The 14852-nt window shown below is 39.0% G+C and overlaps 1 protein-coding gene across 1 annotated transcript in view; it reads right to left on the bottom strand.

Annotated features, from left to right (window-relative positions):
• Window positions 1-14852, bottom strand: part of ROBO2 (roundabout guidance receptor 2) — an 866686-nt gene that overhangs the window by 719334 nt on the left and 132500 nt on the right. The window lies entirely within an intron of this gene.

Below are 14852 nucleotides of genomic sequence, written 5' to 3'. Positions count from 1 at the left end.
GTAGGTATTCCCAAGAGCCCTCACTAAAGAAAAACTAAATATTCTTTTCAAATTTTGACAAAAGGAAAGGTGAACTACAGTGTAACTTGATTGGTTTCAGTGAAGCTCTGTGAACTTACAACATTTGAAGCCCTTTGCCACGATGATGAGCTTCCTTCCCATAAAGACACGAGCAAGTGGGCAAGGTTATGAAAATATTATTAAAATGCAAGTCAAATGAAATTTGATGAAGGTTACTGAAAGCAATATTCTTTACAGAAACCAAATGACAGAAAGCCCTGCTTTACTATCACCATTCCAGCAATGAAAACTTGATTCTGTGTTAAATATTTCTCAGGGATTACCTCAAATCCCTGTTTTCTTGCATAAACCTGCCAGGAAATCTCTGCTCCTCTGTTTTACCATAATTTATTAAAACTAATGCAATGCATAACACTATTATATAGCCAGACTTCATATTTTAGAAAGCTATGGGCAGTGCAGGAGCTTTGTGGAGAATACAAATATTAAACAGAGTAGAAAGAAAAGAGCGTAAATTACTTTCCTTCTACCCAATGGGTTTATTGCTTTGTCAAAATGTTCTGCTCAGAAAATTACCCAAAATTTTAAATGATCACACAATGATCTTAAAAGTAACTTTTGTCTCACTTTCTATGGAAGTTTTAGAGAAGATCAAATTGGGAAAACTAAAAAGAGAGGTTCTAATACCAGGAATACAGTTAATAATTGAGAAGTTGCATTTGACACTTTTTTACTGATGCTTGCCTTAAATTTGGTAAAATTAACTGAGGTAAAATTAAGTGATTTTATCTGAGGATAGATTTTCTACAGATAATACCACAGAATGTGTATTTGTTTCTTATAGTTTAAAGCTAAGCTAAAAAAAATGGAAAAAGGCAAAACAAAGGTCAGCACTATTTAATAAGAGCAAGTAATTTGCAAATAACAGCAAACATTTAAAAATAGCAAAATGTTGAAAAAAAAACCCTTTCTATCCTGGTAGTAGCCATACATAACCTATCTCTTAACTGCTATTAACTCCTTTTCTAATTGTAGAGTACTTTTCAGACTTTCTCCAAACAAACTAAAATAAAACTATAATATTTTCCCAACTAAAGATTGTCCATGAAACCACTGGTCCAAAATGACACTTGGCTGTTTAGGGTAGAGACAGCTGTCTGGGAGGACAGTACTGAACTGCACATGGCTTCATTTCATGTGTGATTTTAAATACTTCCTTTATGGATAGAAAACTGAGGCCTGGCAGTTTCCTGTGCTGCAGTGATGTGGAAAGGTGTGAAAAGCTCTCACATCCTCAAAAATTTTGTCAGTGTTGAAGAAAAATCTTGGCTCTACTGCTTTGGTGCTCAGTTTGAGGGCTGAGAAGTTCAGTGCACAGAGTTGAACTCTGGCAAGACCTTGGCTGCTCCAAGCTTAGTTTTCTTGCAGAAAAAAAAAAAAAAAATTCTTCCTTCATTTATCAAACCATTAACCTAAGTGGCATCTGCTCAATCTTGTACAAGGCAGTGCTTGACAAGAATCTGATTCTTTGGACCTGTTCCTTCTTGGCACCAAAATGGTTTTATGATATCCTGGCAGCACACATTGGCTCTAAATCCATTTTGACTCACTGTGGGAACTTCCTCTTCAGAGAATCCTCAGATGACTTCTGAATTGAGCCCTCAGTCACATCCAGCATAGTCATACTGAGATTTCTAAATTTTATTCACTGTTGTATTTCCAAATCTTACCAAAACCAACCTACAGAATATTATCACTACAATTACCATTGTCTTCCAGTTTTGCTGTACTAATTTCTGTCATTAGATTTATATTTTATTAAGCACATAATTCCCAACTGGAGATTCTATCCTATTTTTTTGTTCAGATAACCTGGTTCACATTCTAGACTACATCCATAGTTTAAGAGTGAAAATGTATTCCTAGGTTTATCTTTTCAGCAGGTGATCTGAACTTTTTGACCTGAAATACCAAAAAAATCTGTATTTCACTGGATTATTTAGAATAAGCCCTTCCAGTGCACAATGCCTTAGAGAAATGCAGGAAAACTTTCTAAGCCTACCTGCCTTAGTATTTATAGTTATTGATATATGAAAAAATGCACCAGTTAAAATTTCAGGGTCTCATACAATTTTTTTGCTTCAATATCACATGCCACCCTCTAGGTGTCTTACTAATCCGTTTACAATTTTACCCCTGTCATTTGCCTATTGGTGAACCTACTGCTGGGTTTTTAAACATTTTAAATTGCAGATCTGTGCAGCAAGTAAAACAAAAACAAACAACATTGGGGTAGCAGCTATGGAAAATATAACTTGAGTATTTTCTATTATATTTTTTAAAAAAACAAAACAAACACCAAACCCTAAATGTGCCTTAAGATTATAAACTTAAATTATATCACATTTTGAACATTACTGAATTTGTGTACTTTTTTTTGCATTGCTATTCCTCATTCTGATAGTAAATCTGGCGAGGCTACACCATTACTCTTGGGAGTGATGCTTCAGGGTGTTCAGACTCGATGTTTAATTACTGCCCATGTCCTAAAACACCTTTACAAAGGTGACTCTGAGAGGACCTCCCAGGATCTATAGGAAGCTGCATTCCATCTCACCTTCGCCCTTTAGAGGGCAGTGCTCCCTTTGGATACCCACACATCTTCCAGAAGGGCAGGATGCTCCTGGAGAGGTAAAACTTGGAAGCAGCAAAAGAAACTTCAAAGGACAAGACAATTTCCTGCAGTGCTGATACTGGGCTAGGGAACCCATTCATCCTGTGCCACACACTGGGTGAACCCTTTGCATTTTGAAGGGCAGCAGGGATTTGTCAGCTTGGCTTTGACAGTGACACTCCTGTGGCTGCTAAGAGGAGAATGCCTGCAGTGGAAAGGGTAGAGGGAAGTCATAAAAATGAAATGCATCATACTGCTACCCCAGTTCAGTCTCATTTTCGTGCAGACATTCAAACATGATCAAGGCCAGCGCAGTTTCTCTCTGAGCTATCAGCATACCCTAAAGAATAAAAATCAATACTGTTTACAGAGTTACAGCTGTTTTCCCACAGCTTTAAGGAAACTTCCCAAGGCACCCATTCACAAGAACCTCAGGCAGCCACACTCTGAATGTCACAGATTTTCACTGCTGGGATCAAGGCCCCTTCAGAGGGGTGGCTCCAGTGACCCAGTGGGTCCCTGCACACCCTCTCACACTCAGACCAGGCTTCCTCACCAGCTCAATGCCAGGATTTCAATAGCAGAGCCTAAAATATCTCATTCCACAGTGCCATTTTATCCACAGTGCAGTAACACACAAACAGCCTGAGCTGGTTCCTCCAAGGAGGGACCCTGAGCAAAGGAACCTCCTTTTATCCTCTCAAACTCCAAGCAAGCCAAAATCTCTCTCCTTCTCCCCAGCCATCAGCTCCTGCCGTGTCTCAGTGTCCCTGCCCTGGCTGTGCCACAGCTCCCTGTGCCCTTTTCTGTGCACAGGGTGGCAGCTCACAGCCTCTTGGCTCAGGTTCTCACCCACAGCTCCACTGAGTGCATTTCTCAGGAGTAAGAATGCACAAATTTAGAAAGGTGTCCCTCAGAGTGCTATGAAGGACAACAGTGTAGGTGAGAGTCTGAAAAAGGCCAAGAATTCATCAAGTGAAAGACTTGCATTCTCCTTTTATATGTAGTTTACCCACCAATGCTAACACTGAACTTTTCAGATTTATTTTTTAAAAGGAAAAGAAAAAAACAGCCAATCATGTCACAGACATCTTTTATGAAAAATCCTATCCTTAGGATTTTTCCTCTTGAGAAGCTGAGAGGCCTCATGAACAAAATGTAAAAATTGATTATCTGCTGCTGTGGAATGCAACAGGTGCATCTGAGATCGGTGTCATGCTGCTGTTTCTAATTAATGGCCAATCACAGTGAGCTGGCTCAGACTCTCTGTCTGAGCCACAAACCTTTGTTATCATTCTTTCTTATTCTATTCTTAGCTAGCCTTCTGATGAAATCCTTTCTTCTATTATTTCAGTATAGTTTTAATATAATATATATCATAAAATAATAAATCAAGCCTTCTGAAACATGGAGTCAGGTCCTCGTCTCTTCCCTCATCCTAAGACCCCTGTGAACATGGTCACACAAACACAAAGAGAAAAGAAGGCTCAGGGCTCTGATCCATGTGCCCAAACTCCTGGTGGGAGGAGTAAAGAAGAGGCAGCCAGGCTCATTGTCAGTGGAGCCCAGGGACAGGACTACAGGCAACGGGCACAAATGGTAATAGAGGAAACTCCAAGCCCAACATCCTACCCTGCACTGAGTCCTAATAAGCCAGACATCATCCCTCTGGGGCTCCTTCATCTCCATCCCATGCCCAGGGCCTGCAGCTGTGCCTGGGGTGGTCACTGGGGGCTACAGGACTGGGATGGTCAGGGAGGAAGGGCACTGCATCCTAAGAACATCTTTCTTGAAGTTACCATCTGATCACAGTCTCCATCATCAATTTATTAGCATAAAGTGAACAGGGTTTTGTTCCCTGTTCAAGTTATGCTTAAAAATGCTTTAAGTGCATCTTTAGACATGACAGATAAATGTCACAAAGCTTCTGCTTTGTCCTTGTGCTTCTTCCTGACACCAGGAACACACAAAATTCTGGTTTTGAAGAGTTCAGCTGAAGGGTCTTCACATGTAGGATCTGGTTGACATCTTGGATTTGACATCATGGCCTGTGTTGCAGAGTTTTACTTATAAATGATGTTGCTGGACACTGTAGTAACTTTATATACAATTTTCAACAGGATTCTGATAAAACTGTGGCCTTTCTTTCACTAGCAGCTAATTAGCACACAAATCTGTCCTTTTCCTATCACTCACACAAACTGCATGAAATAATTTAGAGGCATAACAAGAGGTCACAAACTTTGCTGCTAAAATGCTTTTCTGACAGCATGACTCTCTTTGCCCAGAGACAAAGAGAGACAAACAACACACATGGTTCTGAGCATGACATTTTGTGCCTGGTGGTCCAGGCTTAGGGAGGTCCACAGGGTCTGCATTGTGGGTGTCAATATCTGAGCAGGTCATCCAAACCCCATTTATATTCACTGGGACACACAGGCCTGTCTGGAGAGTCTGTTCTGGCAGAGGAGGAACCACACCAGCAAGCAGCCAGCTACTTCATGAAATAAAAGGGATTGATTCCCTCTTCTGACTGTAAAAACAGCAGAGAATAGTTTCAACAGAAATTCTCTGAGGTACTATATTTTATACTATGTTTTACTATTTTCTAAATACCTTATATGGCCCAGTAAATTAAATTTCACCAATAAGAATGGCAAGATGTAAGAAACTAGACCCAGTAAACTTTTGAAAAAACATTCACAAGGTACTAGTCATTAGCTATCATCACTTGTAGCTCATGAACTGCATTCACACTTTTCAAGGTTAGAACCACAGGATAACTTGGAATGGAAGGGACTTCAGGAAGCCTTGTCCAAACTCCTCTTCAGAGCAGGATGCTGGCACTGCCACAAAATACATTGCTTTATCCAGATTGCTTAGTAGGTAAGCATTATCCTCACCCTACTTGCTTGATGTGGCATCATGACCTTAGTCCTAAATGCATTTGTACCATGATTGCTTTATCATTTGGCTGATATATTTACTTTTTAAGCACCCTTGGAATTCTCTTCCTTGGATTAGTTGCCATTCTGTCTGATCTCTCAATGGTTTAAATCAACAGTCATCAAAGAAAAGCTATTTTACTGCCCTAACTTGAGGCCAAAGAAGTATTTTTAAGTAATGAAAAAGTTGTACTAACATTTAACTTGATAAGTAGCCCCTAGCCATGACCTAGTGTTCAGTCATAGAAATTCACATATAAAATCAAAATGTATTTTTAATGAAAATCTGTTTAACTGATTAAGTGCAGATAATTTGCTTCTATGAGAAACATGAATTTTAGATCCATGAGTCTGTGAACATCAAATCCTTTTTTTTTTAATTGTTTAGATTTAGGTTGTTGCTTAAAAACAAGTTGAAGTGAGGCTGTGTATTTTACTTCACAGTGTAAATTCACTTGTACTCATTGACAGACATTGAAAACAATCCATTTATTCACTAGAGAGTGCCAAAAATAACTCAGCAGTTTCTGTTTTGTTTCTATTCATAGATTTCCTCATTTCATGTTAATCACTTCTTTCAGCGCTTGGCACCTTGCAAAAAATTTCAGAACATCTTGAATTATTAGTTGTTTACTGCATTCACAAAGTAAAAATGAAAACATAATACTAATAGCACTTTGTAGCAGTCCCATGTAATGAGATTGGGGCATTTGAATCCTCTGTAATGTACCCTGCCATTTTGATTAATATCATGAAAAGCAAAGTAATTTCAAGCACATAGATGCATATTCAGATTTGTGAAGACAATAGTTATTTTAAGCATTTCTTCTTTAAATGTAGAATTGGAAAGTCTTAATTATTATTCTAAATTATCATAATAATAGTTGAATTTGGTTTGCCTACTGTATGTCTTGATTAAGCCTCAAAGGTGTATGCATTTGTACATTTTTAAGGCTCCATTCCATTATTAAGTGACTGACATTTCAATAAGAGGCTTAAATTAAACCATAGCAAAAATTGAAGCAGAAATGGTAACACTGACTTCCACAATAAATCCTGTCCCTGGGGCCTTTTTGAAGAGTGATGCAGTTGTTGTCTCCTAAATTGTTTACTGAAGAGGTTTTACAGTAATGCAACAAATGAAATCCCATAGATAGCATTCCATTTCCCACAAACACTGAAAAACTGATATGAAAACTTCCAGTGTCATAGTTTATGGTGATCTTGTCCTGAATAAACCCATAAACACTTTATTCTGCCATTCAGTTTGTATGTTGCTGCCTCACATTTGGATTGATGGTTGACAGCAGCGATGTATAAATTATGCATGCCAATTTACTGAACACCATTAAAGCCATAGAGTATGGGTAATTTCAATAATTATACATATAAATAGTATTATTAGCTCTGTCAAACTCAGTACCTGGATAGCATGTCAGTATATCATATCTACCAGGGATTCAAAAGGTTCAGGATTTTACATGAGGTTGGTGACTGGAGAGGTTCCAGCTACCATTTCCACACAGCTCATTCCTGTAATATGCAACTAGACACCACTCTAAAGGTGCAGAAAAGCTTTGGTGTTTGCTGGAATCCAAAATGCAATGAACTCTCAGAACTTTGGGCCTGTAAGCCAAAGCTTAGAATTACACACAGGATTTGATCTGAGACCTTGGAAAAGCCTTCAAAACTTAGCGCTAGAAGCGAGAACGTGGATTTATAGTTTAAAGCAGACACACCTTAAGCTAAGTAAATGAGAGTTTACAGTTTTAGAGTTTAGATACAGAAAAAAATAAAAGTAGTTACAGAGGTAAACAAAGACCTTTCAACGCAGTATTGTAGGTTTGTGTGTCATAACATGATTGGCTAGGAAAGCTTACACTGTAGCGTCGGTCCATAAGAAGAAATATTTAAGAACTGTGTCGAAACCAAAAATATCCTTGTTGGCAGTGTTTTATTGGTCAATAACCCCTTAAAAGGTCTTGTAATTAAGGGCCTTGTGACATTCTGAACCATGCAGCAAAGATGTGAACCGAACTCACCCTTCCTACCTATATAGAAGATAAGAACATAAATCATATAATCAAAAAGAACTCAGAGGTCCTGTCTCTAACTTACTCAAAATTCCCCACAAGTGAATTATCACAGGTGTTGGCTGACCTGTCCACATCTGTGCTGCATCATTAGAAATAAGAACTGAAAAATAATTACTTTCAATAAATACTGCACCAGGTGAATTTAAATTACTGCCACCAAAGAACTGGAGAAGCTTTCCCTCTGTATTGCTGAAACTTTCAGGTACCTGTTAAACCCAAAGCTCCACTCAAGCAATGTGCCTGGAAATCGTTGCTTTCCACCTAGAGAGGAAAACTTCCCCTCTACTACTGTCCACCAGCTTCCCTTCAGTGCTGTCTACAGGCCCCACTATCTCTTCCTGGGGCTCCTGCAAACACCACCACAGAGCGTAGTTGATGAAACAGGTTCAGTTCTTTTTCCTTTTTGACATCAGCTCTCTGAAGTATCTGTGCAGAATTGCCTGAATTATTTGGTTATCCCATGCATTGGGAAGCTCTGGAAAGCAGTAAGCTTCCCCAACAGCCCATTGTAATCCCTCTCTGCTGCTTAAGCAGACAATAAAATATTTCATCCACACTTTTCTGGTCCCCTCCTGTTGGGTTTTTTTTTTTTTGGGGGGGGTGTTTAGTTTTGTTGTTTGCTTAGGGTTTTTTTTTTTTTTTTGTTTGTTTGGTTTTTTTTTGTGATTATGTTACTAACTCCCAGGCTTGGTTACACTGTCAGAGAGGATCTGTGAATGAATGAAAACAACCCAAATGTCACCACATGTTGTCATCTGGTAGCAATCACTCATAATTACCACCACCAAATGCCTTCAGCACTCACACCAGCACACCCCACACAGCTGAACTAGATCAGCCAAGCCCTGCAGCCACCAGAACTACACTGAATTACACCAGCTCCAGATCTGGCCCTGCTTTTTGGAGTTTGCCCTGTGTGTCATGTTGCATCTTCTGGCAGACTGTAAGCACACTTGCAGAGCCACCTGCAAGGTCTCCTTTAGCAGGACAGAAATAATTTAAAGTGCATAAATTTAAAATTAATGCATTGTAAGGGTCTCCCTGCAATGTGCTGAAGGGCCAGTCCCTCAGAGCCATTCTCCCATATCTCTGCCCTCTCCATCCTGCCCATGGATACATTCAAGCACAGCACTAACCAAAAAAAAGCTTTAAAAGGTACTCATGCAACCAAGAAACACTTCTGTCCCTAGTTCTATTGTATGGGGATTATTATTTCAAATTACCAAACTGAAAACAGACCTACCGGAAGCACCACCTGAAAGGGCTCATTATTTGGGTTGTGCTCATCAACCACAAAGACACAAACCACTCTGTAGCATCCAAGGAAGTGCAGAATCATGCCCAGGCTTTGTGTAAATCATGGGACACATTCAATCTACCAGTCAGACTGTAGCTTGTCCGTTGAAAATCATGAAAAAGGGATTGTTTTATATCGCTACAGTTTTCTGGCTGTACAAAATTTTTACTCGAGTACTCCTATAGCCCAGCTCACAGCAGCAGTCTCACCTCTCACTGATTGTACAACAGGAATATATTTTCTGCCTATTCTTATGCTTTCCCTTAAGACTTTTCTTCTGGATAGGAAAAGTAATCGTGCTTCTTCCCTCTATGCCCAATTTATTTGGCAGGAATATCAGCACCAGGAACAGTCAGAAGCAAACTCTGCATCCACAGAGCTGACAGAGTGCTCCCCACCCCCTAGTAGATGATTACTGGCATGGTTGTGGGTCACTGCCCATGCTGCCCCTTCACAGCAGGAAGATTTCTAAGTGCTATCTTCTGTTGAAAAGATTGTCCAATAATTCCATGTACAAGTGTCTGCCTGCAAACTCTCCTGCTCGACAGCACAACCACTTTAACCAGGGCTCACCAAGGCTGCAGGCAACAAAACTGGGGAGATTATTCAGGGATTTGCAAAGTATTTACTGCACTGTTTACCAGTTTTTATCCAGTTCTCAATTTCTGAGTATTATTTTACATTTTGTGGTTAAAATATCATGCTTTAGAAAAGTTATTTTTGAAAACTTAGAAGAAAAATTAAGCATGCATGCACACAATATTCAGCATGCCAATTTTTTCATTTTTTTCTATAAATAGTCCCACAAAAATAACCCACCCAAACATTTGTGACCATGTGGAAGTGCTCAAGATGAAAAATCTCTGGAGTATTTCTCTGAAATGCTCTGACTTCAGTGACTCTTCCTATTGCTCGTGCTTCCTCTTGTGTGATGAGCACTTTGGAATGAAGCCCCACTGGCTACTGAAATCTATTGCATTATTTTGGCTCTTGGAGATAAAAACTACAGGAGGCACAAGTCTAAAATGGCATTTTGGGAGGGCAGGGAATAACTCTATCTCTGAGTTCCTAGTTTCTCAGGGAGCTCTGGCTAATTAAATGATATTTCTTCAGATAACTGGAAATCAGTGTAGAAGAAGCAGGTAAACTCAAACCCTACATCCAGCAGAAAAAAGTTAATGTTTACATGAATTATTTTTAACTTATTATTTTATGTACACAACAGGTAGAATTTGGGATGAAAAGAGTACAAACATCACTATATTCCCAGTTTTTACTAGTGAAGGTGTGTGGACAGAAAAGAACAGGCAGAAACCTCCCATTTAGAAAGACAGAGGAAACTGTAAAAAGTCACACTTAGTCAATAGAAAGGGGAAAATAATAGGGAAATATATAATTGCAAATTTTAAGAGAATGACAATCTAATTTAAAGCTACAGAATATTGTTTGGTGTTGTGATGCTAACAAACACTGCAGTATTGCAGGAGGTCACTTCAGACATGTACTTGACACACCTAATTTCCATGGGAAGTGAAGAGACGCAACCAGATTCTAATCCCAAAGATGCAGTTAGAAATTACTCTGGGTAAGCAATGCACAGAGATCATTCCCTGTTATTAGAAAACATGAATACTTCACTTGGCTTGAAGGAGTTTCCCTTGCCTGGTAGCTCCCAGTAACACAAAGTCCTAATAAAACTTAGTATCCAAGTTCCACTTCATTTGTGAAAGTAAATGGCAATTTGAATTATTGATGAAAATCACTTCTTCATTTATGTACTAAATTAAAACCCAGTAGAGTAAAACTGATATTTTCCTTTCTGTGGCAATTTTTCACTATTCCTTATGAATTTGTAGTCTGAACCTGGTCTGAACAAAGTCAGCTGAGCCCCACTGCAAGAGCCACTCTGAACTAAATCTATTTATCTTATTAATCAACAATTATTTTTAAGTAGATCCACAGGACACTGAGAGGAGAGAGAAGAGCTAGACCAAAAGACACTGCCGAAGTAATCTGTCTAACAAAATTATCATCTTTCCAGAAGGGAACAAAAGGAGTTTTTATCACTGAAAGTCCAAGATGCTTTTCTAGCAAAACATGAACTAATCCAAAACACCTGGATGGTGAGAGAGTTCCTAAATGCTCTGAATTTAACTTTGGATCTAGGTCTGTACCCAGACACATCCATTTGGACTCGGACCTGGCCATCAATATATTGGAAAGTTCTTCAGGGTCTGAATAACTTACTCTGACTTTAGAGCTGCAGGTGAATTGGAGTTCTTTTAGCATACAAAACTGTCTAATCCAAGACATTTGTTTAGGATCCATTTGAATTATGCCTTATCTAAAATCAGAGGGGTGATCAGAACCTACACAGTAAAAACATAGTAAAGCTTCTCACCAACTAATTCCACAAATAGCTAAAAAATGCAGTATTTTTAAGGGATCATAAATGACCAGGAAGGAGGCAACACAATTAAAAAGCTATTAGTAAAGACCTGAATTACACCTATGTCATTAAGCAGAAAATTACCCTCACATTTTTGCTTGCTCTCCTCCATTATATTTTCTTTGTTGATACCAATGCTGACCTTCCCAGGGTCTATCAACCTTGCTGTGCCTCCTTTTATGATCCACCTTTCAAATATATTACCATCAGCCTAAGTTCCCCTTCATCATGAAGACATTTCTAAAATCTTCAATTTCTTGAATTTCTGCCCTAAACTTAGTCTTCCTTTGTTCTTGAAGAAACAGGTGGCATCTATGCGTTCCTGAACATCTGGAAGTACCTAGCACTGCAAGAACATGCCATAAACAGGAGAGTGAATCATCACAGCAGCCATCATGATATTAAGGTGCTCTTCTTCCTGTTCCACTCTACTTACTGTGTTGATGCAAGAGATTAAAAGCAGATGGACATGAATTCTGACTGCACCTCAATGGCTGTCTTTCCTTTGTCCCCTGTTAATAAACCCTACAGGTTATGGCCTCCTGTTTGTCTCTACATTAACAACTACCACCCTGTTTTGACCTTTTTGTTTCATGAGATGTTAAAAAAACAAAAAGAGTAAATAATGCAAGTTAAATCTTATTTAAAATATAAGCAGTGACTGCAGTGGAAGAGGAAGTCAAACACCCTGGTGGTGCATGAAAAGAGAAAACTGTCTAACTACAAACCAAAACAAATCCATGTGCAATTACCTCATGGAATAAAACCTGACCCAGACCTTTGAAGAAAGCTGAATGGGAGTTTACATGGACTCATTTTTCCATGCATCCAGGGAAGAGTGCTTGTGGAGAAAACAAGAGGCCAATTCAAGCAGCCTCAAACAAAGAGGATGAGCCCTGTGCAGGTAAGTCAGGGGTTAAAGCTGCCTCAGATAGCCAGAGGCTCCACAGCTGCTTCAAGTGTCTAATTGTCAGCATCTTCTCTCACGCCCAGATTTATTGAGGAAAGCAGGGAGAATGCACCTTTTTCCTCTGGGAAAAAAAAAGCCTGCACATCTTGAGCTGGTGTGTGCATCCACGCCCCCATAAACACACACAGATGCATGCAGGAGGTGGCCTTGCATGCAAAGCAGACAGACAGTCCTACCCCCTTAATGGATCTGTGCCTGACTGGTGTTCCTGCATGGGCTCCTTTCATTTTTACCACCAGATTGATATTTGGCAGCCAGCACATCTCAAAAGACTGTTATGTTGACAGTTATTCTCTGCATGGAAATATGAAAGACTAGGATGTGAAAGACTAGCTAGACTTGTCAGCAAATGGGCTGGATTAGATTTAAAATTAAAAATAAATATTTATTTTACTGAAAATTGTTCCCCAAAGCATTTTTAAACACCTCTGACTGGGATATTTGCACACTCAGTTTGCTTTGTTGAGGTACAATGTTTTCTGGTACACACTCATGAGACAGCAGCTAAACAAAATACATTAGATGCAATATAACACCACCAATGACCTCAGTCTTGGGAAAAGAATAAAGGAAACTCCCTTTTCAGCTGATTTAAGAAAGTGGCAGGGACATGTAAAGGTCCTACTACAGATTCCTCAGGTGCCCTCTGCAGATTTTCTCATTGCAGCTATTTTTCTCTGTGCCCTCTGCTATCCTTTGCACGTCACTTGTGAAATGGAGGTAAGAAAATGCACCCTTTTTTAAAAAACTGGTCTCAGAGTAGGTCCATTTCCTCCCTGATTGTAGATGTAAGCCACTACTGGAGTAGCGTTTGCACTTCCAGATCAGCAGAGGGAAAATAAAAAGCTCACAAAAGGACAGAGTGAGAAAATACAGAAACAGGAAAGACTAAAATAAACATTTGTAAGAATTTTGCAACTGGGGCCAAAATTGACCTGAGAGAATACTTTTAAACTACATCTGAACTGTTGTACCACAGTTCACTTGATTTAGAAAAGAAATTGAATCCCAGATGACACGAAACCTGCTATGGATGTTTGTGTCTTGGAAAACTTTTTCCTGCAGGGCTTGAATCAATGTTGCTGCTTCCCTTCCTCCCATACATTCAGCTGCCATAGCAAGCCACATGTAGCAGCTTTTTCTCCCACCCAAAGAAAGCACTCTCAATAAATATAATTTATTATAAGATTTATAAGACCCTCAATAATTAGATTTACTCTGTGCAGGAAGTACCGCTTCACCTTCAGCAAAGCAAGGTTTGCTGCTCTTTCTTTTAGGAAAACCAAGGCTTTCATCTAAGCTGGAAAAAGAAGGGAAAGCTTGGAAAGTGTACTTAATATGCAAGAAATTACAGATGGAAAATGCTCATTAGACCATTTAGCTCACTCATTTTCCAGGGCAGGATATTCTCCCTGGTAATGTAAAAGTGAATTCATTGAAGTTACCCACTTAGTCTCACTAGCCAGAGCTTATCATTCCAGGGAGCGCTGCACTATCAGGAAAAATTGTTCCCTCAGTCATCTTTATCAAGTGCTATCCAGAACAGACACAGATAAGGGTTGAACCACTGTGGCACTACACAACAGTGCTAAAAAAAAAACCCCAAGGAAGATGTTTTTGCTTTTTGAATTGAGCTTTTAACATGACAAAAAAAAAAACCTGCCCAGACCATCCAAAGGCAGGTACAAGATGTCTGGGTTAATACACAGCTTGTTGTAGTCAGTGCTCAAGTTGGATAATCTGCAATTTAACTGTAAAATGAGAAGGAAGGGAAAATGAACAAAAGAAGGATTAAGGAAATAATTTTTGCTGCTCAATTTCAAGGTCTTTTTTGTTGTCCGTGGGAGGAGCTTTCCATAAAACTCTTGATTGCTTCATTAAAATTCTCCCTTATAACTCTCTCTGAAAACAGCATGGCCACTGACAAAACTGCCTATCATAATGACAAATATTATGCTATTTCCCCCCTTCATTTCCTCTTTAATTACTTCCTTTATTTATTGAGATTCCTCTTTTTTCAACCCTACTAAGGCCACCCTTTAATTCTGTTTTTGTGCAAATCCCTAAAAAGCAATGTTCTGGTTACTGACTAGAGTGTCTAAAATCCACAGTGGTACAATATTACTCTCCAATACATAATTCTCCCCCCAAAAACAATACTAATTTTTCATTTTTCCCCAGCATGATGAAGAAACCACAAGCACTGTGAAATTTAAATGCTTTTAAAAATCTTTGCATCACAAGAAAGGACTTTCAGTTGTGTACACCAAGCAAAATGTAGCTTTTGTAGCATTATATCTTCATCCTCATCAAGACCTGATCTCACATTTCCATCAAGTTTCAAAGGTTATTATCAAACCTTCAAATTGAGTTGGCTACCTAAGTCCACTCCACTGAAAG

Source organism: Melospiza melodia, chromosome 2 (assembly GCF_035770615.1).
Source record: "Melospiza melodia melodia isolate bMelMel2 chromosome 2, bMelMel2.pri, whole genome shotgun sequence".
NCBI lineage: Eukaryota > Metazoa > Chordata > Aves > Passeriformes > Passerellidae > Melospiza > Melospiza melodia.
This window is presented reverse-complemented; position numbering and strand designations above follow the sequence as displayed.